The sequence below is a fragment of the Scyliorhinus torazame genome, chromosome 13 (assembly GCF_047496885.1).
Source record: "Scyliorhinus torazame isolate Kashiwa2021f chromosome 13, sScyTor2.1, whole genome shotgun sequence".
Lineage (NCBI taxonomy): Eukaryota > Metazoa > Chordata > Chondrichthyes > Carcharhiniformes > Scyliorhinidae > Scyliorhinus > Scyliorhinus torazame.
Window position 1 is genome coordinate 67,661,817 of NC_092719.1, and position 27,299 is coordinate 67,689,115.

General features: G+C 45.4%; 1 protein-coding gene and 1 long non-coding RNA gene across 6 annotated transcripts in view; one reads left to right on the top strand and one right to left on the bottom strand.

Annotated features, from left to right (window-relative positions):
• Positions 1-16,502, top strand: part of LOC140388087 (uncharacterized) — an 83,189-nt gene extending 66,687 nt beyond the window's left edge. Inside the window, exon 2 of the long non-coding RNA XR_011934083.1 lies at positions 16,279-16,502. This is a non-coding gene — a long non-coding RNA (uncharacterized lncRNA). The remainder of the gene's footprint in view (positions 1-16,278) is intronic.
• eps8a (EGFR pathway substrate 8a, signaling adaptor) overlaps positions 1-25,960 on the bottom strand; it is a 214,449-nt gene extending 188,489 nt beyond the window's left edge. For all 5 annotated transcript variants that reach the window (XM_072471718.1, XM_072471717.1, XM_072471713.1 and 2 more), the window contains exon 1: positions 25,824-25,960. The gene's annotated coding sequence lies outside the window, so the exon portion shown is untranslated. The remainder of the gene's footprint in view (positions 1-25,823) is intronic.
• Between the last annotated feature and the right edge of the window lie 1,339 nt (positions 25,961-27,299).

The window sequence follows — 27,299 nt, forward strand, 5'->3', positions numbered from 1 at the left end:
TCCAATTTTGGGTGCATTGGCGATGTGTTTTCTTGGCGTCTTCAGTGTAGCCATCTGGGATGGCCACTTCCCGATTACAAAATGGACACTTTGCAAAGATTGCAGGGAAATGGACAATACTGAGAAAGCAAGCAAGTGCAGGGGTTGTCTGTTGATTGGAGCCGCAGCTCCCAGACAAGACCGAAACTGCAAAACCATTACCATACTAATAAGCCATCCCCGGGGACAAAAGAGTAACATTTAAGTAAACGATACCAAGGCAGACACCCCGGCGCCAGAGGAGACCAGAACAAAGGAGGCCAACGGCCACCTAGGACACGCCCAGCCATCAGGGTACCCACCCCTCTATGGGAGAGAATCGATAGGAACGATTGGGAAATGGCCCAATTAATTGGGGCCAAGTTCAAGGCCCGCACAAAAGCGCGCAAAGCCCCTTTTGAGTACAAGAAGGATCCCCCAAGAGAGAATTGCTCTCTTGGCTCCAACTCCCACCAAGGAGAGACCTGCCAAAGCTGCATCAGAACAAGTAAGTCCAAGGTCAACGCACGCTACCAGACAGACGCTCTTAGCTGTTATTCCATACCAGTTCAACCCCAGCAACCTCAGAACCGAACAACGGCCATTGTTCCTCTGACTGAGTGGGCGCCTGAAGCTAAGTATAGGCTTTAGCAGTAGTGATAGTTTAGTCTGTAGAGTTTTATGCATGAGTATATTTGACTGTGTGTGTAAATAAATGAGCATTGAGTTTGAACTTACTAACTGGTGTATCGAGTCTTCGATCAGTATTCGGTTTTGAACCTTGAGGCGGTATCGAGAGATACCTGGCGACTCTTAAGCAAAACGTAATTAGAATTAAGGAAGGCGACCATATTGGCCGCCATCTTCAGAGCCAAATTAAGAGAAACACAATTAGCAATATCAGCGACGAGGACGACCCCGCTATCAAAAGGGACTCTTGTTTCTTCTGGCCTCGGTCGGGAACGTCCCGCCAAGGCTGCACTTACCTCACTTCCTGCACTGATGAGTTCAACTCATCAGTGCAGGAAGAGATTGATGCGCCATTTTTAAGTGCTGCCCCGATCTCTCGAACCCCCCCCCTTCGGATTTCCCACCACTGCCTCCGCACTCCCCCAATCCCCAATCTGACTCTTAGGGGGTGATCATTCCCCCTCTCACCCCACCTCTAAGGGCAGGGCACCCCAGGCCCGATCCCTGGCATGGGCAACCTGGCACACAGGCACCTTGGCGGTGAACAATGACCTGGGAGATCCTCTCCGGGTGCTGTTATGCTGTTTGTGTGGCCCACTACTAAACAGTGCCATGGTGAGGTCTCCCAGCCTCACCATTCATTCCCGGGCCTCGGGAGAATCGGGCATCGACTTTTAAATGAGCCTAATGGCTGACTTAAATATGTAAATCTGGGTCGCACCCAGCGAGGGAGATATGCAGATCGTGATATTTCGTGAGATCTCTTTAGATCTCACGAGGCATTCACATCGCAAGAGGCCTCTCGCGAGATTCAGCAGCCCGTCGCATCACCGAGTTGGGAGCGACGAGGCTGTTCGATTGCACCCAACATATTATGGTTCAATGATTCATACTATATTATAGTTCAATGTTTCATGCTTAAGATGAATTTAAGTTAACATTAAAATCGGTCAAATTCATTATACAGTTTCTATGCACTTAAAGAACTATTAACTAAAGATTAGTGGTGGCTTAAATTCATACACTACTATATGCATTTTTCAATAGGGGTGTGAATCAAAGAGTCACATTACAACTACAATCAAAGGAATCATGTGACTTTGAGCCTGGCAACTCTTTATTACATAAGAAAAAGGCAGACAGAAGACCGCCTGGCCCATCCAGCCGGTCCCAATTACTCTACTCTGCATAAAGCCAGTATTCACACAAACTATAACATTCACAAACAAGCATCAATTGTTTCTGCATCTTTCACTCACATATACATACAACTCATTGAGCAGTATTAGACTGCATACTACAGTTACTGTGCGAGACCTTACTGCTCTGCTGCCTCTCGTGATGCACAAAATGATACTTCCCATTATACAGTGATCTTGCATCAATTAATCATGGCAAGCTGCCAAGTGGAATTTTTTTTTTCTAGTGCTACTGTACAAAATCACAAATGATACTGAATTATAAAATAAACTGGTTCACTATTATCTGTGAGGGGAGGGAATATGCCATCCTACTCATCTGATCTACAGATGACTTTACTGTACACAAATTAATTGACTCGTGATGCCCTTTCAAGTGGCTGAGCAATTTGTAAGACACTCCACCATTACTGTCTTAAAAGGAAAATTAAGGTCAGAGTGCTAATTCTACAGAACAAAAAGCACCATCACAAATTACGGCTTTCAAAATGCAACATTCATACGTACAAACATTTGCTATTGCTCCTGAGAACTTCACTCGTGCAAGATTGCAAGAGTATAAATATAAGACGTAAGATATCACAGGTATTATGAAGGTTTATACATTTGTGAATAAAGCACATTTTTATTTTTTTGTCAAGAATGAGGTGGCAGCGGCCATTCAGTCCAATGAGCTTGCTCTAGTGTTCAATAAGATCATGGTTGATTTGATTGTAGCTAGGCTCTACTTTCCTGTCTGCCTCCCGTACCCCATCATTTCCTTGTCAATCAAAAATCAAACTCAATGATTCACTCACTGCTCTCTGGGGGCGAGAATTCCACAGACTAACAATACTCAGGGAAAAAGAAAACGTATTTCAGTCTTAAATGAGACACCCTAATTTTTAAACTGCATCGCCGAGTTATGGACTCCCCCACAAATATCCTCCCAACATCCATTGCAGAAAAAAGGTGAAATGCTATCAAAACTATAAACAGTGCTCCAGGTGTGGTCTAAGGCCCTGTACAGTTGCAGCAACACTTCTCTACTTTTATATTCAATTCCTCTTGCAATTAATACAAACATTCTATGAACCTTCTTAATCACTTGCTGTACTTCCATACCAACTCATGTAATAGGACACCCAGATCCCACTGTAGCGCGGAGTTCTGTAGTCTCTCTCCATTCAAATAACATGGTGCTTTTCTCTTTTGCCTGCCGAAGTGGACAAGTTCACACTTTCCCACATTATACTCCCGATGAAACGTCAGAATTTTTCAAGTCATACAACAAACTGATTTGAGAGATATTTAATTTTACACAAACAATTACAAACATATCTATTAATAGCTTAGGGAATACAACATTACAGGCGCAATCGTTCGGCCTCGCCGCGCTGAACTCGGTGATGCAACGAGGCTGTTAAAATTTCATGAGAGGATCTCGCGAGATGTCACGATCTGGATCTCACTCGGGGCTCTGAATTAAAAATGGCACCCCGATCTCTTACTGACGAGCTAAGTTCGGCAGGGCACTCTTCACAGAGGCCACCTCCAAAAAACAAGTCTGATAGCAGGGTGATTCTCGGTGTTGCAGGCTCCACGAAACACCTGCTATTCGCACCCAAAACAGGACTCTTTTTTTCCCTCGTTAAATCACGACCCAAGTTCATCACCTGAACAAGGACATTGTATTTTAATTCCGTTCCTTCAAAGAAAATTCTTCCTTTTTTTTTTTTAAATTTAGAATATCAAAATTATTTTTTCCCCCCAATTAAGGGGCAATTTAGCGTGGCCAATCCACCTACCCTGCACATCTTTGGGTTGTGGGGGTGAAACCCACACAGACACGGGGAGAATGTGCAGACTCCACACGGACAGTGACCCAGGGCTGGGATTCAAACAAGTGTCCTCAGCGCCGTAGGCAGCAGTGCTAACCATTGTGCTACCGTGCTGTCCTCGTTCCTTCAATATTAACTACTTTAAAAAAGATTTTCCAAACTTTACATGATACCCACAATTCTACAAAATTTGCTGCTACTTCATATCCTTCCTTTGAAGAGTAAACTGGAAACTGAATTATATTAGTGAAACTAATAAACTATGATGTGGAGATGCCGGCGTTGGACTGGGGTGAGCACAGTACGTAGTCTTACAACACCAGGTTAAAGTCCAACAGGTTTGTTTCAATGTCACTAGCTTTCGGAGCGCTGCTCCTTCCTCAGGTGAATGAAGAGGTATGAGCACAGAAGGTACTTCAGTGGTACACAAAGCAATTGCAGCACTGTGATCTTACCTCCCTGGTCAAGCTGCTATTCAGCAATAGCAGACATTTCTGCACCATACTGCTACAGAAGGAAGTTTAAGCAGCCTTAGTGCTGCTCATCCTCAAGAGTAAAGAAATTCCTTGCATCAAATAAAGCCATAGGTATGCAAGCACAATGGCAGAGAATTAGACAAAGTGAATTTAAATTAAGGCTTGAGTATTCATGTTAATACTTGCATGCATCTGTAACATTCAGACATATATAAAATTAATTGAATTTCAGTTCCTACTGCTTAATGCTAAAACATTGCAAAGGTTGCTTCTCATTAGCCTGGTTCCTCTTTTCCAAAAGTCAATGGATAGGTCCAGAGTGCCCAATCGAGGTACGTGCAAAGTGTAATCAGGCTGTTTGATTGCAAGGACCATCACAGTTAACAATGATTGTTCCCTCGCCTATTGTATCCACACGCATTTTCAGCAGGGATAGATGGATATTAATCAAAGAACTCTGGCTGATGCACTCATTTTGTAACCCAAGAATATTTTGGTCAATTACAGCATCCCAACTGTCACTACACTCCTGTCCTTAGCTAACTCAATGCCAGGGATTGAACTTAAAACCTTCTTGTCCTTAGCTAACTCAGCACACACCAGGGATTGAACTTAAAACCTTCTTGAAGAATGTTTGCTTACCTACTATGAAAAGTGAGTCCACATTTCAGCAAATTAATCTGTTGTCATCCATCTTCCAGAGAGCTGCTTTTAGGCAACACTTATCGATGACTCATGCTTTGGTTTTCTAGATGCTTTTACATTAAATGTCACGTCAATGCCACCAACTCACAATGCAGGGTTCCAATACAGCAGCCAGTGGCAACCCCAAATTAAAATTTCAGAGATTGCCAAAATATCAGTACACAATGCAAAAGTAGCTTGAGCATTTGAAACAACATATGGAACATGCTACATGCGTGTGTGTTGAATCTGTACAATTCTGCTCTCTTTTTTGAAGGTAACAAAGATGAGGGCAAAAAAGCCAAGCCAACTGGTAAGCCCTTGATTTAATTGCTTGAATAGTATCACCTTCAAATGTCTTCCACCATGTGGCATTATTGACCTTATAAAAATGTGTTGTTGCATCACATTAAGATTTTTTTAAAATCTTGATCCAAGTTGGAATGTGATCATTTAAGACGTGACTATTAAATTACATTCAGCTCAAAACTGAAACCCACATTCTCAGATTGTGAATTACCTCCAGTTAAAGATTCTGATCAGAGCGTTGAATTCTGAGCTTCTTAACACATTCCTGAAGATCGAATAAACGCAAAGAGTTCATGCGAGATTTCAATACTCAATGTGCACAAGAGGCTTTTTTGTTCAAACTCACACATCATATTACACTGGGGTAGTCAAGGTAAACTTATGATCATAGGGAAATGGGGGTGGGGATCCGAGATTAGCGAAAGAAACCAGTGACTCTGGAATAGTGCAGATGCAGAACCTTTAAATAACTTGTTCATATATCTAAAATGAATCTCTGCATTCGGGTTATTTTAAGAAACTACCACACTGGAATGTGCTTCAAGGCTCTCACTCAAAATGTCATTATTTGATAACATTCCAAGGTACCTATTACTTTCTAGCAACAAAATAATCAAAGAATAGTTTTGTCGAGCAATTTTCCCAAGTGCAAGAGACACATGTTCTGGATGATCTAAAGTTTGCAAACTTCATAGCTTGGGCTGAGCATAAATCTAAGCGCCAGAACACCTTTCAAGGAAAAGAAATCAGCAGCAGAATCTCTAGCGTGGACAGAGTATTTATTCAGGATAAAATGTCAACCTGAGATGGCACATATTTTTAGAATTTACGATTTTCACTTTCAATCGTTTCTCAGACTTTATTGTTAAACTTCCTTCTCAATTATTCAGTATGTTTTAAAATTTAGTGTCAATAGCAAATGCTGCAAAAACATGAGCTCCTTCCAAACATCACCCAAATCAGTGCTGACCTCGGGCAGTAATCATCCGCCTACCAGCCTGTTTCAGTAAAACAAAAACTGGATCCCAACTGCTGTGAGAACAAAGCAGATCAAGTCAGTTATAATTGATGGGAGGAAACATAGCCTAAAATATGAATCGCAGATTCGTAATGGAGAAATACTTTCACTCATGTTTGCTACAGTTATTCCTACCAACTACCTGTAAGTTAAGCTACAGGGAGAAGTGCAACAGCTGCTCCAGGATTCCAGTCATTGTAACAGACTCTCACTCATTTAATTTCCTTCCACTACAACCTATTCTCCCGGCACCTGCACCCCCAACAAAAATAAATCAAACTAACCTCAGCCTCCACTCCTCTTCAGCTTCATCAAGCCAGCATCATGGCATACTGAAAACAAGACAATTCTGCTGAATGCCAATCCATTTTCACTGTCCATGTGAGCAAAATTAAAAACAGCAATGTTTCTTCTCACTGCTCCTGGAAGTCAAGCTCGCCACAGATACAGAGGCATGAGTAGTATTCTTCATGCCTGCGCCTATAGTGAACACCAGCAGCGTATTCAGTCTTGGATCAGTAGAGCAGAGCACAAACCTGCCCTCGTCCATCCTCCACACCTATATTTTCTAGATAGAATCACAGACCAGAAGGAGAAATGTTGGCCGATTTATTCTCCCCCAACCCCAGCTGAGGGGCACAATGGCCAATTGTGGTCTCAAACTTGTCCAAATCAAAAGTCTGCAACAAAAGTTCAAATATTTCAGCTGCCTTTTAAAAGTTTACAAGAAATACTGGACTCCTTTTAATTAATTTGACATAACAAAGGAAAGTGAACTGCCAAAAGTTGTTGCTGAACAGTTCAACTTAAACCGACATTTTCTTGCAAGATCATTCATTGTCTGCTTGGAATGGGGGAAAACAGGTAAATTATTTATGTGTTTCTCCCTCAAAAACCATGACATTGCACTGTTCTAGAAAGAGAAAATTCAGGTAACAGCAGAAACTGTTAAATTCCAAACACACTGGATTCCACAGATGTTATGCACCTGTGCATTTCACCTGACCTTTATTGTTTTTCAGGTGATAACTATTGTTTAGTAAGATAAAGGACTGCAACAACCTTTATGTCGAAATAAAATAATTTACTCTCTGCAGGCATATATATTTGTCATGATATGCCAACAGTAGATAAAAGTTCATTCAAAATCAACACACCTGGGTGAACAATCTGATTACAATTAACTAAAGAATGCAAACAGCCCTTAAATATTTTCTCGACTACTAACCAAGTGATAGGGTTGTCCAGTATGTCTTCCTTATACGAAGCAAGAGCTTTTTTAATGTGCATTTATACTGCAAGCACAACTTACTCAAGTTTTCTTCAGTTTAATCGAGCCAATTTAATTGAATTCTCCAAAATTCGAATTTTACCTGCAATTTCAAATCTTTTGAAACATCATAACAGGGAGAGCACACATGTTCAAGAGAAGAAAATCTGAATTTTAAAGCTTTACTGTCATGTAAAGGAAGCTATTGGCAAATTGTAGATTAAAAGGGGACGAAAAATCTAATTTTATGAGAAAGAGCAAAACTCTGTCTAGTCAGTTTACAGTATTCGGTAAGAAGGTTTAACAGGAAGATGATGTTATTACATTATCGTTGATCAATTGTGGCCTCAACTGCAGAGCACTGTATTCACAATTTATAACTGGTGTATGTGCGTAGCCACCAGCTCTATTTGTTTTCACTATTAATCCTACAGTATTGTCGCTGTCGGGATACCCAAAGTTGCATTGACTACTGATTCCAAACAAGTAACTCGAGTTTGATTTAGAGAGTGAGAATCCAAATGACTTTGCCTGATTGCATCTCGCCTCAGAATAAGGTGTGAGTGCCTGAATACAGGTACAAGCAATGCAGTCCCTCCCCCAACTGTAAACAACTTAAGTCCTTTGAAAGCAGTGTGTGGCCTGGCTCTCTGAACATTTAAAGCAGGTTGCGCAGGTTTACAAAATGTCTCGTGTGTCCAATGAATCATTACATTAGAAACCAGATTTGACAACCCACCGGAGAAAAATATGGAGTAGGACCAGGTTGTGTTGGTTTTTTCCAGCACAATTCACTCGAAATCAGACAAACGAGTGCAAAAGAATTAGGAATTGTTCGTGCAATTCCAGTTTCTGGAATCATATGCATTAATTTGTTGCCCACGATGTCTTTGGGTGTGAGGTGTAAATTTTTTTTAACCAAAGTGCCTGTCCCAATTTAAATAATTCCAGCAAAGGGCAGCACAGTGGCGCAATGGTTAGCACTGCTGCCTCACGATGTCAAGGATCCGGTTCGATCCAGGCCCCGGGTCACTGTCCATGTAGAGTTCGCACATTCTCCCAGAGTCTGCGTAGGTCTCACCCCCACACCAAAAGATGTGCAGGGTAGGTGGATCTGCCACGTTACTTTGCCCCTTAAGTGGAATAAAAAATGATTGGGTACTCGAATTTTATAAAATAAATAAATAAATCCCATAAGCCACCTTGAGTTTTAAATTTGTATTATCATCATAGAATTTACAGTGCAGAAGGAGGCTATTCGGCCCATCGGGTCTGCACCGGCTCTTGGAAAGAGCACCCCACCCAAGGTCAACACCTCCACCCTATCCCCTTAACCCAGTAACCCCACCCAACACTAAGGGCAATTTTGGACATTAAGGGCAATTTATCATGGCCAATCCACCTAACCTGCACATCTTTGGACTGTGGGAGGAAACCGGAGCACCCGGAGGAAACCCACGCACACACGGGGAGGATGTGCAGACTCCGCACAGACAGTGACCCAAGCCGGGAATCGAACCTGGGACCCTGGAGCTGTGAAGCAATTGTGCTATCCACAAGGCTACCATGCTGCCCCTATTATCATCCCATACTTTCCACAGAGCTTTTAAAATGTGCGTCTCTCTCACACAGACTAGATACAGATGGAGAAAGAAATTATACAGTTACAGTTTGGGATTACAGGCAGCCCTCAGAGGTACGACACAATTGATTCCCGAAACCCAAGTCGGAACCTATTTTCCTGTACGAACAATGGTGTAAATGGGGGATTCGTTCCTGAACTAAGGCCAGAAATCATTCATGGAGCACCCGGTGGTATTAAATGCTCTCAACTCTTGCCCTGTCAAGTTGTTGACACAACGGTCGATGCGGTTAATGCCTGCATGCCTCAGCTCAAGTTCTTTGGTTAGTGTGGGGGATATAACAAAGCCACATTTGCTGGTTTAAACTTGAACTTCTGTGAGTCTGAGCACTGCAATATAAATGCACTAAAATCACGGCAGCTGTGCCAAACGTTTGGATGGACAGCCAAGGCAAGGCCTACGTTTGGATGAGACAGCCATCACAATACAACAAAAGTTTGATGGAATCCACTCCACGTTCATCCAACACCCATGGCGTTTTGCTGTCTCTTTTGTCCATGCTGAAAAATGGAGAATTGTTACCTGCAAACTCCATTGTTTAAACATGAATAAAAACCTAGAGACAATGAGATGGCTTTGCGTTTCACAAGTGGCCATGATGTTCCTCCATTCAGGCCCATAATTAATCAGGTATTGGCCAGAGACTCTGATGTCGACAGTTCAAATGTCAAAGGTCACATGGTATGTTGCAGCCACCTTGAGAGCTCAATTTTGAAAATATAGCTTTAAAATGTTTAATACCCTCCTGACTGCACTCGGCATGGCAATTGGTTAGCTGCATAATTTACACACTTCCAGAAAACATTATAGAAATCTATTATTCTATTTAAGAGCATATAAATCAAGTTTATGCAAAATACACACCGACCTGGAAGGTTTCTGTTTGCCCAATAAAGGAAACCATACACTCCCTCCAGGCACACATTCCAATTACCAAGGTCTTCAGCATCTTGGCACAGGCTGGCACACTCGCAAGCAATGTGTTGGACTCTGCTGGTATTCAGAAAATTAATACCAACAGCTGTTTGTCCAATTAAGACCATTCTACTGATTGAGGCATTAGCTTACAGGACTATCTGGGGCAAGTGTAAATAGCCCAAGTTCCCACCAGCAGATTTCTTTAATGGGCCAGATTAGGTGACCAATTATCAACAGTAGCATAAAGTACTGCAAGCTCGTCTTCGTCAGCTATCAAATGATAGAGTTCACCACATGGTGCTGATTTGGGTTCAAACCTCCTGCTAAGTTTGTGATCTTGGACCTATGTTGATCTCAAAGAGATTCCAACATAATTCCCAACCAATAAGCAAACAACACAAACAGAAGGGAATGAAGCATAGTTTCTTAGGGGAGGGATTTTTAAACAGCAGGTCATGACTGCAGGTCGCAACAGGCTTTTAAATTATTTGCAGTTTGTGGCGGGCCACGAAGGTCGGCCTGCTGGTAAAAGTGCATCCCTGGGGAAATAAAAGTTTTAAAGACAGTCTTCGTAGACTCCCATGCAAACTGCAGAAAGTGAAGCTATTGCAAATGATTTGCTTGCTATGATTCAATAGTGAAGAACAGACTAGACAAGTGCAAACCACCCAAGTGGATGACAAAAGGAGAAGCATTGGATGAAGATGGTGTAGTCAACCGTGTTGAAGGCTGCAGGCCGTTAGAGAAGGATGAGGAGAAACAGTTTATAACAGTCACAGACACATTGAATGTCATCTCTAACTCGGAGTAATGCCATTTCATTAGTGTGGCGGAGGGGGGGTGCACCTCGAGGTCACAAAAGGGAGGACAGGAAGTGTTGTTCGAAGATCACCCTATCCTGCCCATTGCCCCGAGTTTGTGTGGGGGCAAGGGCACAGTGCACAGAATGCATGAGAAAGCCAGAGATGATTTGCACTTATACAATTTTTGGAAAAATACTCAAATGCCGTTCTCAATTTAATTTCAATGGAGCAGGAAATTAGCAAATAATTGATATAAAATCATATCACCTGCCAGAGTTTTATCACATGACGCCACCTAGAACTAATGTGGCATAGCAAAGACAATTAGCAGTAGCCCACAATCAAGTTAATAAACACCATGAGGGATAAACATGCTCTTGCTTGCAAGATTGATGAATTAGTTTGGTTCAAGCCCAGCAATAGCTTCAATAAAACTGCAAATAATTATAAGTAACATTTGGTTAAAAATTAAGATTTGCCCCTTTTTCTTTCGATCGCAAGTTCCACGTGAGCTGTATATTAGTATTTGCATGGCATACTGTTAAAGCATAACAAAAGTAACATTTAACCCAATCTCCCTATAAACACTTGATATGGTGCTTATGTTGTGGAACAATAAATAGAACTAGAAATTCTTCCAACTACTCTGCACTTACTTTTTGAAAATAAATTTAGAGTACCCAATTATTTTTTTCCAATTCAGGGACAATTTAGTGAGGCCAATCCACCTAAACTGCACATCTTTGGGTTGTGGGGGTGAAGCCCACACAGACACACGGAGAATGTGCAAACTCCACATGGACAGTGACCCGGGGTCTGGATCGAACCCAGGACCTCAGCATTGCTAACCACTGCGCCCCACCCCTACTCTGCACTTACATCAGAAAGTTCTTCGCAGCAACAAATGTCCTTGGGTAGCAATATCAGTTTGCATATAGACTGGATAACGAAAGTAATCAAATACCAAACAGGAAATCAAATACACATCAATAACAATTTTCATGCAGCAAGACAAAAAGTTCCATTGTGACTGGTCTAGAGAACATTTTACAATCAGGAATTTTCCAAATAAAAGCACCAAGTCCTGACTAACTGCGCTTGCCCATAAAGTTCATAGGTTAACCCAAGCCTGTAAACTGCTTTTAACAGTAAAAACAAAAGAGGCAAGATCAAAATTTCAGGACTCATTCAATTTTGTTTCACATTGTTTGTTTATTCTTTTGTTATATTTGTTTTACCTTCATTTAGACAATAGTTCATAACATTTACTATTTTGTCACACCATTAAAATCATCTCACAAAAGCAGTCAACCCAACAGGGATACAACCGACACAGGGGAGAAAACCTGGAAGCAAGTCAAAAACGTACCAGCTTGTCTCTGGATTAATAAACAAAACAAAAACCCTGACAGAGGCTGGAAAAAAAACCGAACCTTCCAATCAAAAGAAATGCAGAAAATTAAGCAACAGACTTTCACAACTGCAACCTGCAATATAAAGATCAGCCACACAATAAATACATTAAGTATGCGGCTAGACCACTCCCTAACCTTGACCCAGTCAATGGTCCTATACTTCCTTTCAGAATCGTTGTGCCTTCTCAAACAAGTCTCTGGTTATCCACAACTTTATTATGATGAATGAATCCACAGACACCATGGTTCTGCCTGAAACATGGTTCAAGGGCAGAAACTCCTTCTTCCAGATTCCCAAGTGTGTTTACATTTCACTCCCGAAGAGCAAAATCAAACATTGATTTCTTGCCATATTGCCATTTTCTCTTCAAGCTCTAGACCCTGTTTATCTTTCACTCACCATTTTCTCGGTTTACTGCCTCTCATTCTCAATGAGTTATTGTCCTACTCTTTGTTTATTTGTTCATAAAGGTGAGAGATTTGCAGGCATTTGTTGCCCATACCTAAATGTGACAAGTTGCCTTTCTGAAATGTTGGAGTCCCATGTGGTGTAGGTACATGCACAGTGCCATTCAGAAAACAGTTCTAGGATTTTGATACAATGACAGTGAAGGAACAGCAATCCAGGATGGTGTGCAGTTTGGGGAGGTACATGCAAGTGGTGGTGTTACCATGCATCTGCTGCCTTGGCCTTCTAGGTGGCAACGGTCACAGGTTTAGAAGGTGCTGAAAAGGTGCCATATATGCACCAGTGGCGGAGGGTTAAGGTGGTGTATGGGTTGTTGATCAAGCTTATGGCAAGTTAGTCATGGTAGAATTCCTGCACTTGTAGCCAGAGGATTTACATGGTTAGTGCATTTAAGTTTTTGTCAATGGTAATAGAACATAACAGCGCAGTACAGGCCCTTCGGCCCTCGATGTTGCGCCGACCTGTGAAACCACTCTAAAGCCCATCTACACTATTCCCTTATCGTCCATATGTCTATCCAATGACCATTTGAATGCCCTTAGTGTTGGCGAGTCCACTACTGTTGCAGGCAGGGCATTCCACACTCTTACTACTCTGTGAGTAAAGAACCTACCTTTGACATCTGTCCTATATCTATCTCCCCTCAATTTAAAGTTATGTCCCATCGTGCTAGACATCACCATCCGAGGAAAAAGGCTCTCACTGTCCACCCTATCTAATTCTCTGATCATCTTGTATGCCTCAACTAAGTCACCTCTTAACCTTATTCTCTCTAACGAAAACAGCCTCAAGTCCTTCAGCCTTCCCTCATAAGATCTTCCCTCCATACCAGACAACATTCTGGTAAAGCTCCTCTGCACCCTTTCCAATGCTTCCACATCCTTCCTATAATGCGGCGACCAGAATTGCACGCAATACTCCAAATGCGGCCTCGCCAGAGTTTTGTACAGCTGCAACATGACCTCATGGCTCTGAAACTCAATCCCTCTACCAATAAAAGCTAACACACCGTACGCCTTCTTAACAACCCTCTCAACCTGGGTGGCAACTTTCAGGGATCTATGTACATGTACACCGAGATCTCTCTGCTCATCCACACTGCCAAGAATCTTACCATTAGCCCAGTACTCTGTCTTCCTGTTATTCCTTCCAAAATGAATCACCTCACACTTTTCTGCATTAAACTCCATTTGCCACCTCTCAGCCCAGCGCTGCAGCTTATCTATGTCCCTCTGTAACTTGTAACATCCTTCCGCACTGTCCACAACTCCACCGACTTTAGTGTTATCTGCAAATTTACTCACCCATCCTTCTACGCCCTCCTCCAGGTCATTTATAAAAATGACAAAACAGCAGTGGCCCCAAAACAGATCCTTGTGGCACACCACTAGTAACTGGACTCCAGTCTGAACATTTCCCATCAACCACCACCCTTTGTCTTCTTCCAGCTAGCCAATTTCTGATCCAAACTGCTAAATCACCCTGAATCCCATGCCTCCGTATTTCCTACAGTAGCCGACCGTGGGGAACCTTATCAAACGCTTTTTTTTTTTTACACAAAGCTTTTTTTAAAAAACTTTTTCTCTTAGTAATACACGAAGCTAATAGCTGTGGATTCACAATAGAACTGTGATGATTTCATGGGGAGATGGCCATTGCTTGAAGGGTGACACAGTGGGTAGCACTGCAACCCCATGGCACCAAGGACCCTGGTTCAATGCCGGCCCCGGATCGAGCTTGCACATACTCCCAGTGTCTGCGTGGGTCTCACCCCCACAACCCAAAAATGTGCAGGGTAGGTGGATTGGCCGTGCTAAATTGCCCCTTAATAACAAAAATAAAAATTAACGTTGCTGGATACTTAGCAGCCCAGACCTAAACATTGACCAGGTCTTGCTACATACAGGCATGGGCTGCTTTTGTACATAAGGAGGTGCGAAAAGTACTGAACGCCCTCAGGTGCGCACATTTCAAATGATCTATTATGTTATATAGCATTAAGATAACCAACCAACCTGCTTCATCCCATACGTCTATGAAAATTTTAATAATCACCTGAGCTCATGGGGCGGGGAGTGGGTCTGATTGTCAGACTGTGACCTGAGCTCGCGGGGCGGGGAGTGTGTCTGACTGTCCTGTGACATGAGCTGTCGGGGCGGGGAGTGGGTCTGACTGTCAGACTGTGACCTGAGCCCGCGGGGGGAGTGGGTCTGACTGTCAACTGTGACCTCAGCTCGCGGGGCAGGAGTGGGTTTCATTGTCAGACTGTGACCTCAGCTCGCGTGGGGCGGGGCGGGGGGGGGCGAGTGGGTCTAACTGTCAAGACTGTGACCTGAGCTCATGGGGGTGGGGGGAGGGGGGGGGGGGGGGAAGAGAGTGGGTCTAACTGTCAGACTGTCACCTCAGTTCGCGTGGGGCGGGGTGGTTGGGGGGGGGAGTGGGTCTAACTGTCAGACTGTGACCTGAGCTCGTGGGGGGCTGATGAGGGGTGGGGTGGGGGGGGGGGGGGGGGGAAAGAGAGTGGGTCTAACTGTCAGACTGCACCTGAGCTCGCGGGGACGGGGGGAGTGGGTCTAACTGTCAGACTGTCACCTGAGTTCCTGGGGAAGGAGTGGGTCTGATTGTCAGACTGCGACTTGAGCTCGCGGGGCGGGGAGTGCGTCTGATTGTGAGACAGTGACCTGAGCTCGCGGGGGGTGGGGGTGTGTGGAGTGGATCTGACTGTCAGACTGTGACCTGAGCTGGCGGGGGGAATGGGTCTGATTGTCAGACTTTGACCTGAGCTCGCGGGGCAGGAGTGGGTCTGACTGTCAGACTGTGACCTGAGCTCGCGTGGCGGGGAGTGGGTCTGACTGTGACCTGAGCTCGTGGGGCAGGAGCGGGTCTGACTGTCAGACTGTGACCTGAGCTCGCAGGGAGCGGGGGGGGGGGGGTCTAACTGTCAGACTGTGACCTGAGCTCGCGGGGCAGGAGTGGGTCTGATTGTCAGACTGTGACCTGAGCTCGCGGGGAGGGGCGCGGGGGTTTGTGGAGTGCGTCTGATTGTGAGACAGTCACCTGAGCTCGCGGGGGGTGGGGGTGTGTGGAGTGGATCTGACTGTCAGAAATTTTTTTTAAAAATTAAAACAAAAATTTTCAATAATCATGCTCAAAGCATCTCTCCATAGACATTTCCTTTGTACGCAATTCAGAATTTCTCTTTCAATCTGCTTCATTAACCATTTATCCACAACTAACAAAACATGCCTGTGACTGAAAAACCTTTTGAAACACACTTTTAGACCTGTGCAATCTCTTCAAATGCAAAAATTCACACACTGGACATAGCTTCTTCTATTGATGAAATATGGCACAAAAAGACCAGTTGTGGCAAATTAGGTACAATTCTTCCGCACTTCAACAAGGACAGAACTACAAAATTCTATGATTTTGTTTGTGCAGAAATTCCAACATGAATAAGCTATAGCTATGGTTTGGAATTTCACACTACACTACAAATACAGTGCCACTTCTAAAGCAACCATATGTCTCTTTCTGTGTTCACAGCCTCAAAGCGCCAAGCAGCCACTGAGCAACCTTCACATTTCGTTTTATAGAAAATGAGGCCCAAAGGATTTCGAGCTCAACAAGAACTCGAATAACTACAAAGGAAAAAATATGTAATCCTGTGCCTAAAACAGTCATGTATTAAAAAAAAGGCAAAGAAAATGTGATCTTAAACTATGCAGTAATTCCACACAAATTAAAATTACAAAACATATGGCACAGTACATCACATTTAACATTTTTTTTAAATTAAAGGTGGTTTATAACATTATCTTAATATGCCCGACAGTTTATGCCAATCCTGCTCGACACAAACAAATGTGGATGACAATGCCTACAAAGTCTTCATCAGCTAGCTGTGAGTTACTCTGCAAAGGTTCAACTGAAGTCACATTCACTGCACTGCCAATGAAACAGATTGCGGCAGACATTGCAGAGTGAACCCACAATGAGGTGATTTTACATGATTTTTCAACCACTGATCTAGATGCATCAGTCCTTCGATCTGCAGAAGATGGATCTGATTCCAGCTCAAACTGATGACATTTAAGTCTCCTGCCTCTGTGTTAGTTATAATAGTGCACCCTGGAAGTTTGGCTCAAGGTGCATCGTTAGATCAGAGTCAAGCAAGCCTTGCTCTGCAGTAGACGGCATCCTTATCTGAGTGATTGATGGCAATACAAGTTGATAACTGGGGCGGGGGCCAGAATTTTCCATTTGCACATCCGGGTCCCAAGTTCTGTCCAAGCACATATTTATTCAGAAAGTGACACTGAAGAAATGCTTTCACGAGAAACGTTTTGGACCACATTGCCCTCCAATTTTCAGCTGGAGTATTTCATGTTTCTACGTAGCAAACAATAAACAAAGCCACTAATTCCAACACGCACACAAAAGCTAAGAGTCAGAGACCTTTTAAAACAGGGTAATCCAAATTTCAGCCCCAAGTCTCAACAATCCAGTCCTTGAAGCCCAAGGAACTCTGCCATACTTGCTCGCTGAATGTCCCCATTTGTGTACGTTGGCACAGAGCCAGTTTTTTCATGGTTGGTGAATATATTGCAAATCAGAACATCAAGATGTGTTAGTATCAGCAACTTGAAGTACATGCATGAATTACAAATTCCTTGATGCTCCTGGGGCTCCATGGTACAAATCTCTGTGGCTCACAGAAACAAAAGGGTTTGGACACATTGACCTAGACTTTGCTGTTAAAATAACAAGTGAGGCTCATGGTGCTCACTCTATTTTTTAAATAAGTTTTGATGACCCAATAATTTTTTTTTCCAGTTAAGAGGCAATTTAGCTTGGCCAATCCACCTAACCTGCACATCTTTGGGTTGTGGGGGTGAAATCCACGCAGACACAGGGAGAATGTGCAAATTCCACATGGACAGTGACCCAGGGCCGAGATTCAAACCCAGGTCATCAGTGCCGTAGTCCCAGCACTAACCACTGTGCCATGTGCTGGCATGGTGCTCACTCTTATTTATGAACAAATAGCCAAGCAATTTCAGATGAGGGACTAATGTGTGGTTAAATACGGGTCAGGTTGCACCACTCTGAACTTCATCAAAATGTCATCCCATCATTGAAAAGTTACGGAATGGTATGCAGTTGGTGCACTTGCACAGTATAAACAAATAAAACTTGGGACACAATGTTCAGTCAAGTAATTTCAATTTCAAATTTTAAACGAGATGAGTATTACTGCCAACCAGCTTACAACCAGAAGCCTAATTAACTCCACATAATTTCAAGAAACGGCTGAAGGCACTGGATGTAGCAAAGGCTATGGGCTCTGACAATATTCCAGTATTAGTTCTGAAGACATTTGCTCCAGAAGCTGACACACCCAAACCAAGTTGTTCCAGTGAAGCTACAACACTGGGACCTACCTGGCAATGTGGAAGATTGTCCTATATACAAGAAACAGGACAAATCCAACCCAGCCAATTACTGCCCCATCTGTTTACTCTTGATCATCAGTAAAGTGATGGAAGGGATCATCAACAGTGCTTTCAAGCAGCACTTCCTCAACAATAATCTGCTCAGAGACGCTCAGTTTGGGTTCCACCAGAGTCATTCAGCTCCTGACCTCATTGCAGCCTTGGTTCAAACATGGAGGCATCTCTTGACCGAGTATGGCATCAAGGAGCCCGAGCAAAACTAGAGTCAATGGGATGGGGGGGAAACTTGCTGCTGGTTGCAGTCATTCCTGCCATAAAGGAAGATGGTTGTGGTGGTTGGAGGTCAATCATCTCAGCTCCAGAATACCACTGCAGGAGTTCCTCAAGGTAGTGTCCTAGGCCCAATCATTTCCAGCTGCTTCATCAATGACCTTCCTTCCATCATCAGGTCAGACATAGAAATCTTTGCAGATGATTGCACAATGTTCAGCACCAGTCGCAACACCTCAGATACTTAAACACTTGATTTCCAAATGCAGCCAGACCTGGTCAATATCTAGGCTTGGGCTGACAAGTGGTAAATAACATTTGTGCCACACAAATGCCAGGGAATGATCATCTCCAATAAAAGAAAATCAAATCATCGCCCTAGACATTCAATGGTATTACCATCACTGACACCCCCACTGTCAACATCCGGAGGCATACCATTGACCAGAGACTGAACTGGACTAACCATATAAATATGGTGGCTACCGGAGCAAGCTAACGGCTAAGAACCCTGCGGCAAGTAACTCACCTCCTACCCCCCAAAGCCTGTCCACCACCCACAAGGCACAAGTCAGGAGTGTGATGGGAGTACCCCCTGGGGGTAACAACACTCAAGAAGCTCAATGCTATCCAGGACAAAGTAGCCCGCTTGATTTCTACCCCTTCGACAAACATTCAATCCCTCCACCATCAAATGTGTACCATCTACAAGAAGCACTCAAAGAACTCACCAAGGTTCCTCAGAAAGCACTATCCAAACCACTACCATCTAGAAACATAAGAGCAGAAGATACCTGGGAGCACCACCTGGAGGCTTCAGTCCAAGCCACTCACCATCTTGACTTGGAAGTACACCGCCATTCCTTCACTGTCGTTTGGTTAAAATCCTGGAATTCCCTCCTCAACGGCACTGTGGGTGTACCCACACCTCAGGGACTGCAGTGATTCAAGAAGGCAGCTCACCACCATATTCTGATGGGCAACTAAGCTTGCACAATAAGTGCTGGTCTAGCCAGTGACGCCTGCATCCCATAAATGAATAAAAAGAAACTGCTCCCATAAAGCTGGGATAAGTTTTGTATTTTATTATTCCTTCATAGGATGTGAGCATCACTAGCACGGCCAACATTTAGAGCCCAGGCCGAACTACCCATCAGAAGGTGGTAAGCCACCTTCTTGAACAGCTGCAATTCTGATTATGTTCCAGACGCACTTCCAGAATTTTGACCCAGTGAGCGTAAAAGAACATCAACATACTTTCAAGTCAGGAATAATTAAATAAGTACTTCATTAACATTGCAAAAAAAACTAATATCAACGAGCCAAATGCAGCAACAATTGAAAAGTGAGGCAGACACTTACAATTGATAATACGGGAGTTATGACCAAGAATGCATTGCCCAAAAGGATATTGGAAGCAGGTCCAATAGTAACGTTCAACGGGGAATTGGATAAATGCTTGAAGGGGAGAAACATTGCAGGACGATAAGCAGAAAAGACAGTGGCACGAATTGGATAACTCTTGCAAAGAGGTGATACACAATGAGCCAAATGGCGATGCCCACCTCTGCTGCAAGATTTTATGGTTGGCAGGAAGAGTCTGGAAAAATCATTGGAATGTCTCAAGGACATTTGAGAAGCCACAATTGCAAATTTAAACATTGCATATCTCATTACCATGATCACAATTAAAATACTGCACACAGGGGCAGCATGTGGCGCAGTGGTTAGCACTGGGACTGCAGTGCTGAGGACCCGGGTTTGAATCCCGGCCCTGGGTCACTGTCCGTGTGGAGTTTGCACATTCTCCCCATATCTGTGTGGGTTTCATCCCACAATCCAAAGATGTGCAGGTTAGGTGGATTGGCCAGGCTCAATTGCCCCTTAATTGGAAAAAAAATAATTGGGTACTCTTGAATTTATAGAAAAAAAATACTGCACACAGCTCTGGGCACCACACCTTCAGAAGGACACGAATTGGTTAAAAATAAATCCAACGAAGGGTAAACAGATTAATTTGTGAAAGCTGACAAAGATACTCAGGAAATAAACATAATTAGACGCAAGACCCAGAATAGAATAGAATCCAAGTCCTTAAATATTGTCAGCAGAACGACAGGATACAGGAACTACTATGGGCGGCACGGTAGCACATGGGCGGCACAGTAGCACAGTGGTTAGCACTGTTGTTTCACAGCTCCTGGGTCCCAGGTTCAATTCCTGGCATGGATCACTGTCTGTGCGGAGTCTGCACATTCTCCCTGTGTCTGCATAGGTTTCCTCCCACAGTCCAAAGATGTGCAGGTTAGGTGGATTGGCCATGCTAAAATTGCCCTGTGCGTCAAAAAAAAGATCAGGTGGGGTTGCCGGGATAGGGTGGAGGTGTGGGCTTAAGTGGGGTGCTCTTTCCAAGGGCAGGTGAAGACTCGATGGGCCGAATGGCCTCCTGCACTGGAAATTCTATGATTCTAGGATACAAGGAGGAATTTACCCACACTCAAGTGAGGCTGGAAACAAGCATTCTGTCACGATTGCCAAGCGATACGTGAACTGTCCTGAAAGTATCTAATTTAGTCTCAATTAATCCCTTGAGAAACCAGTGCAAAAATATCTGATAAATAATGGGTTTAAAAGTTCAAGGCATCCGATGATTCTAATGGGATGTTATCAGTCTTGTTGGGACAATGACAACTTACATCTGTGGAGGTCAACGTAAGGTGCATGTAGGCGTACATGCTTGCTACAAGAAGTTTAATCCACCACCTTCATGGTTGTTAACCCCTTTTCTCAAGAAATCAACTAAGCTTGGACTTGCCCAAGAAGCAGAAACTGTCAGAAATTAGTCAAAAAACAGTCAACTGTGCATGTCCTTTTGATACCAGATACATACGGAATCAGATCATTCAAACAATCAGGATCAGTTAAGCTTTTCATATCTCCTTCATTATCTCCACTCACCAAAGTTTTATGCAAGTAGTTCAGAAATATAAAGGAAGTTTCCAAATTGTTATTACAGATTGACCTCCCAAATGACACATCATCTAATGCAGCCAGAGCAAAACCAAGTTAATAAACATTCCAAAAGGGACCTTTTAATGAGGCAGAACAATATTAGTCAAGAAAGCACAACAGCGCCTATACTTTCTCAGGAAACTAAGGAAATTCGGCATGTCCACATTAACCCTTACCAACTTTTACAGATGCACCACAGAAAGCATCCTATCGGCTGCATCACAGCCTGGTATGACAACTGCTCGGCCCAGGACAGCAAGAAACTTCAGAGAGTCGTGAATACCGCCCAGTCCATCACACGAACCTGCCTCCCATCCATTGACTCCATCTACACCTCCAGCTGCCTGGCGAAAGCGGGCAGCATAATCAAAGATCCCTCCCACCCGGCTTACTCACTCTTCCAGCTTCTTCCATCGGCAGGGGATACAGAAGTCTGAGAACACGCATGAACAGACTCAAAAACAGCTTCTTCACCACTGTCACCAGACTCCTAAATGACCCTCTTATGGACTGACCTCATTAACACTTCACCCTGTATGCTTCATCCGATGCCAGTGCTTATGTAGTTACATTGTATATCTTGTGTTGCCCTACTATGTATTTTCTTTTATTCCCTTTTCTTCCCATGTACTTAATGTTCTGTTGAGCTGCTCGCAGAAAAATACTTTTCACTGTACCTCGGTACACGTGACAATAAACAAATCCAATCCAATCCAATTAGTGTGACTCTGGAAAACTTTTGAAAGTTGCTGCTTTTAACCCATCATCCACCCAAAACACAATCCCTACTTAATCTCCATTTAAATCCCACAGTACAGATAGCGCTCAATTCAAACAATTAACTTCTAATACAATGATCCAATTCATGATAACCTAAATGATCCAATTCATGATAGCTGCAATCATCACATCCTCATGTTTGCGTGCAGTAGAATCATTTCTGATTAAAATAAATTAAAAATAATATTCACTTATCTCGTAGATTAAATTCACAAATATGACCTGCTGAAACATAAATCAGAGTCAGGTGCTTTCAATATTGTCCATCATAAAACCATCTTGAGCACAAGGAATGAAATTAGTTTATAAAATGACTACACAAGATCAGTAAAGATTCCTAAAGTAGTTCATCCCCCTTCGGAAAAGGTTTGCTTTGATGTTTCCAAGTTCACTTTTGTATCTAATCCCATTCCCAGAGTCAGAAAATAGTACCAGGAAACATCAGATGTCTTACAAATTCCTCCCTTACATTTACCAAAATTTAATTATTTCCACTGGTCATATATTTCCAAAAAAGCACTTTTTTTTCTACCCAGTCACAAATGATCTCTTACGAAGATAATTTAGAAGGTTTCTTGGGTCCTCCCTTTCATCAATGCTTATTTCATAAAATAAAAGCCATACCAAGACCCGCACTAAGTCTCATGGCTGAAAATGGCCTCTCTGGATAGCACATAATTAAACAGAGCAAACTCAGCCAATGCAGGAGATTAGGGTTAAATTTGAGATTACTCTGAAAACACAGCAAAAGTTTAAACAAAAACCTCAAAGAGTTTTCAGTTATTCAGCTTCTGAAAGGTGAACAACTGATACTTCGCAAAAGTAGTTTATGCCGGCTGTTTATATTACAAAAATCTCCTGCAACTCGAGAACAATCTAACACGAGAACAATCTAACACATTAAACAACTGTAAAGCTAATTACTGTGCTCCCTCTCAGCATTCAAAAAAAATACAACCTAGCAATGGAAACATCATATTAATTTTGAAAAGTTGTATTTCAATGGGGTGTCATAAACCAAGCTGTTTTGGAGTACCTCCTCGTTTCAGTTATTCCTGTTTAAGGCGTTTCTGATGTCAATGATAACATACAAGTGATCTGTTACATCCATAATGCACAGTACTTTGCAGAGAGCAACAAAACAGTAAGAACAAAATGAGCTTCAGAATTTGTTCATTAAAAGTCATGCCATTCACATAACAAGTTAATCAAGCTTATCCGACACAGCTCACTGGAAGCGAAAAAATCCAAAGAAGCAGGCTGCCAGTTACTGGCCAGAATCCAGGGGACCCTGGTAGCAACAGTAACCACCACTCCTGCCCTGGGCAGGTACCTCCTCACCTCTCACTACCCAAGGGCAGCACACAAGAATTCTTGGCATTCACCCCATATCATCAAAGCTCAACAGGTATAAAGTTTTACTGGGGGCGGGCGGGGGGTGGGGGGGTGTCCTAAATCCCCACCCCACCACCAGGAGAGGAATTCCCATTCCAACCTCCATAGGGTGGTGGAAAATGTATTCAATACCAGCCTTCAAAAAGGGAACCCAATGCAGACTTAAAATTATTGGGGGGGGGATGGTATAACTGCAGGAGGGGGGTATAACTGCAGGGGGGGGTGTAACTGCAGGGGGGGGTGTAACTGCAAGGGGGGTGATGGTATAACTGCAGGGGGGTGATGGTATAACTGCAGGGGGGTGATGGTATAACTGCAGGGGGTTGATGGTATAACTGCAGGGGGGGGATGGTATAACTGCAGGGGGGGGATGGTATAACTGCAGGGGGGGGATGGTATAACTGCAGGGGGGGGATGGTATAACTGCAGGGGGGGGATGGTATAACTGCAGGGGGGGGATGGTATAACTGCAGGGGGGGGGATGGTATAACTGCAGGGGGGGGATGGTATAACTGCAGGGGGGGATGGTATAACTGCAGGGGGGGATGGTATAACTGCAGGGGGGGGATGGTATAACTGCAGGGGGGGGATGGTATAACTGCAGGGGGGGGTGGTATAACTGCAGGGGGGGGTATAACTGCAGGGGGGATGGTATAACTGCAGGGGGGATGGTATGATTGCAGGGGGGGTATAACTGCAGGGGGTGGGGGAGGTGGTATAACTGCAGGGGGTGGGGGAGGTGGTATAACTGCAGGGGGTGGGGGAGGTGGTATAACTGCAGGGGGATGGTATAACTGCAGGGGGTGGGGGAGATGGTATAACTGCAGGGGGTGGGGGAGGTGGCATCACTGTACGGTGGTATAACTGCAGGGGGTGGGGGAGATGGTATAACTGCAGGGGGTGGGGGAGGTGGTATAACTGCAGGGGGTGGGGGAGGTGGTATAACTGCAGAGGGTGGGGGAGGTGGTATAACTGCAGGGGGTGGGGGAGGTGGCATCACTGCAGGGGGTGGGGGAGGTGGCATCACTGCAGGGGGTGGGGGAGGTGGCATCACTGCAGGGGGTGGAGGAGGTGGTATAACTGCAGGGGGTGGGGGAGGTGGCATCACTGCAGGGGGTGGGGGAGGTGGCATCACTGCAGGGGGTGGAGGAGGTGGTATAACTGCAGGGGGTGGGGGAGGTGGCATCACTGAACGGGGTGGAAGAGGTGGTATAACTGCAGGGGGTGGGAGAGGTGGTATAACTGCAGGGAGTGGGGGAGGTGGCATCACTGCAGGGGGTGGGGGAGGTGGCATCGCTGCAGGGGGTGGGGGAGGTGGCATCGCTGCAGGGGGTGGGGGAGGTGGCATCGCTGCAGGGGGTGGGGGAGGTGGTATAACTGCAGGGGGTGGGGGAGGTGGCATCACTGTAGGGGGTGGGGGAGGTGGTATAACTGCAGGGGGTGGGGGAGGTGGCATCACTGCAGGGGGTGGGGAGGTGGCATCACTGCAGGGGGTGGGGGAGGTGGCATCACTGCAGGGGGTAGAGGAGGTGGTATAACTGCAGGGGGTGGGGGAGGTGGCATCACTGTAGGGGGTGGAAGAGGTGGCATCGCTGCAGGGAGTGGGGGAGGTGGCATCACTGCAGGGGGTGGGGGAGGTGGTATCACTGCAGGGGGTGGGGGAGGTGGCATCACTGCAGGGGGTGGGGGAGGTGGCATCACTGCAGGGGGTGGGGGAGGTGGCATCACTGCAGGGGGTGGGGGAGGTGGCATCACTGCAGGGGGTGGGGGAGGTGGCATCACTGCAGGGGGTGGGGGAGGTGGTATCACTGCAGGGGGTGGGGGAGGTGGTATCACTGCAGGGGGTGGGGGAGGTGGTATCACTGCAGGGGGTGGGAGTAAGGAATAGGAAGTAGGAATAACAGGATTGTTCTCCACAAGAGCAGACACACACTGAATGGGCCGAATGGCCAACCCTCTGCGCTGTCCTATTCCATTAGTGGCATACAGACTGTGGGGGGGGGGGGGGCATTGCTGTAAGAGGGGCTCCCATTCCCCGGGAGATGGGGGGTCTGGGCCGGGCAGCCTCCTCCCCGGGCGGCTCCCCAACTTTCAGCAGATTTCCTTTCCCTCCCCTCGGATCCGGATCGTATTCGCAGCAGCTCCCCGCCCCCCCGGGGGAGCTCGTCCCTCTCTCACCTCAACTGTCGGTGCCTCTGCTCCCGGGACCCGGGCACTTTCCCGCCGGCGGAGAGGACGGGCGAGCAAACCGGACTCCGACTCCCAACTCCCGGTGCGGAGACTGGAGGCGCTCGCGCCCGCGCCCGCGCGCTCTCACCTTCTCTCGCGCCCGCGCCCGCGCGCTCTCACCTTCTCTCGCGCTCGGGGCCGCGCCTCCACTCACCGCGCGCGCGCCGCCGTCCCGGGTCTCCATCGCGAGCGAGCGCCTCCCCGGCGCCACCTGCCGCCCACAGCCTACCCCCACAACTCGACCCTCCTGCTGCAGGATCTGGGCTGTCCAATGTTGGCGTGTGTTGCCCATCCCCAGTTGCCCTTGAGAAGGCGATGCTGAGCCACCACCATTTGGTTAAGGTGCTCTCATGCAGCCCTCTGGGAAGAGGGGGGGGGGGGATGGTGTATGGGGGGTGTTCCAGGATTTTGACCCACTGCCAAGGAAGGAACGGTGATATATTTCCAAACCGAGACAGTATGGGTAACGCAGAGCTATGGGTGTTTGTGCATCTGCTCCCCTTGCCCTCTTGAGTGGTAGAGCTCACATGCTTGGGAGAAGTTGCCAAGACAGTGAGTCACCTAGATCGTAGATGGTATGTCAGATATACCCTCCACCAGTCATCCAAGTCAATCCTGCTGGCGGTCGAACCAAAGGTACTTTCAGGTTACAAAATCCCACCATCTACCACTTGTGGGATGTCCTTGACATGCCAACCATACCAGGACAGCTTACGTTTTGCGAGTGCCCCAACATAAGATAGAATCATAGAACTCCTACAGTGCGGAAGGAGGCCATTCAGCCCACCAAGTCTGCACCGACCCTCAAAAAGAGTACCCTACCTAAGCCCATCCTATCCCCATAACCTAACCTGTGCATCCCTGGACCCTAAGGGGCAATTTCTCATGGCCAATCTACCTAACCTGCACATACTCTGACTGTGGGTGGAAACCAGAGCACCCGGAGGAAACCCATGCAGACACGGGAAGAAAGGTCAAACTCCACACAAACAGTCACCCAAAGCTGGAATTGACCCCGGGTCTCTGGCACTGTGAGGCAGCAGTGCTAACCACTGTGCCATCCCTACCTCTTGGAGTATTTTTCAGAGAGCCAAAACTAAGGGGCTGCAAGCAGAAAAGAGGAAAAGTACAAAAGCAAGGTCGAGGGGAGGGATTTCGTCAGGACAGAGACTGATGGCAAAGCAGAGGTTTTGAGGGAAGACATTTATACTCATCTTCAAATCCCTCTATGGTCTGGCCCATTCTACCTCAACAATATTCTCACCATGTATGCCAACCAGACAGCGATGGTCACTGCCGTGGTTGGAGCAGCAGCTCTGGAGTTTGCCATCCGGCAGCGTAGAGTCACAGCCCACAGTGGCTGCAGATGCAGCGGTTGCCGGTGCAGCAGAGGGGATGGCCGCGGAGTGGCCCGTCGTCGCCGCG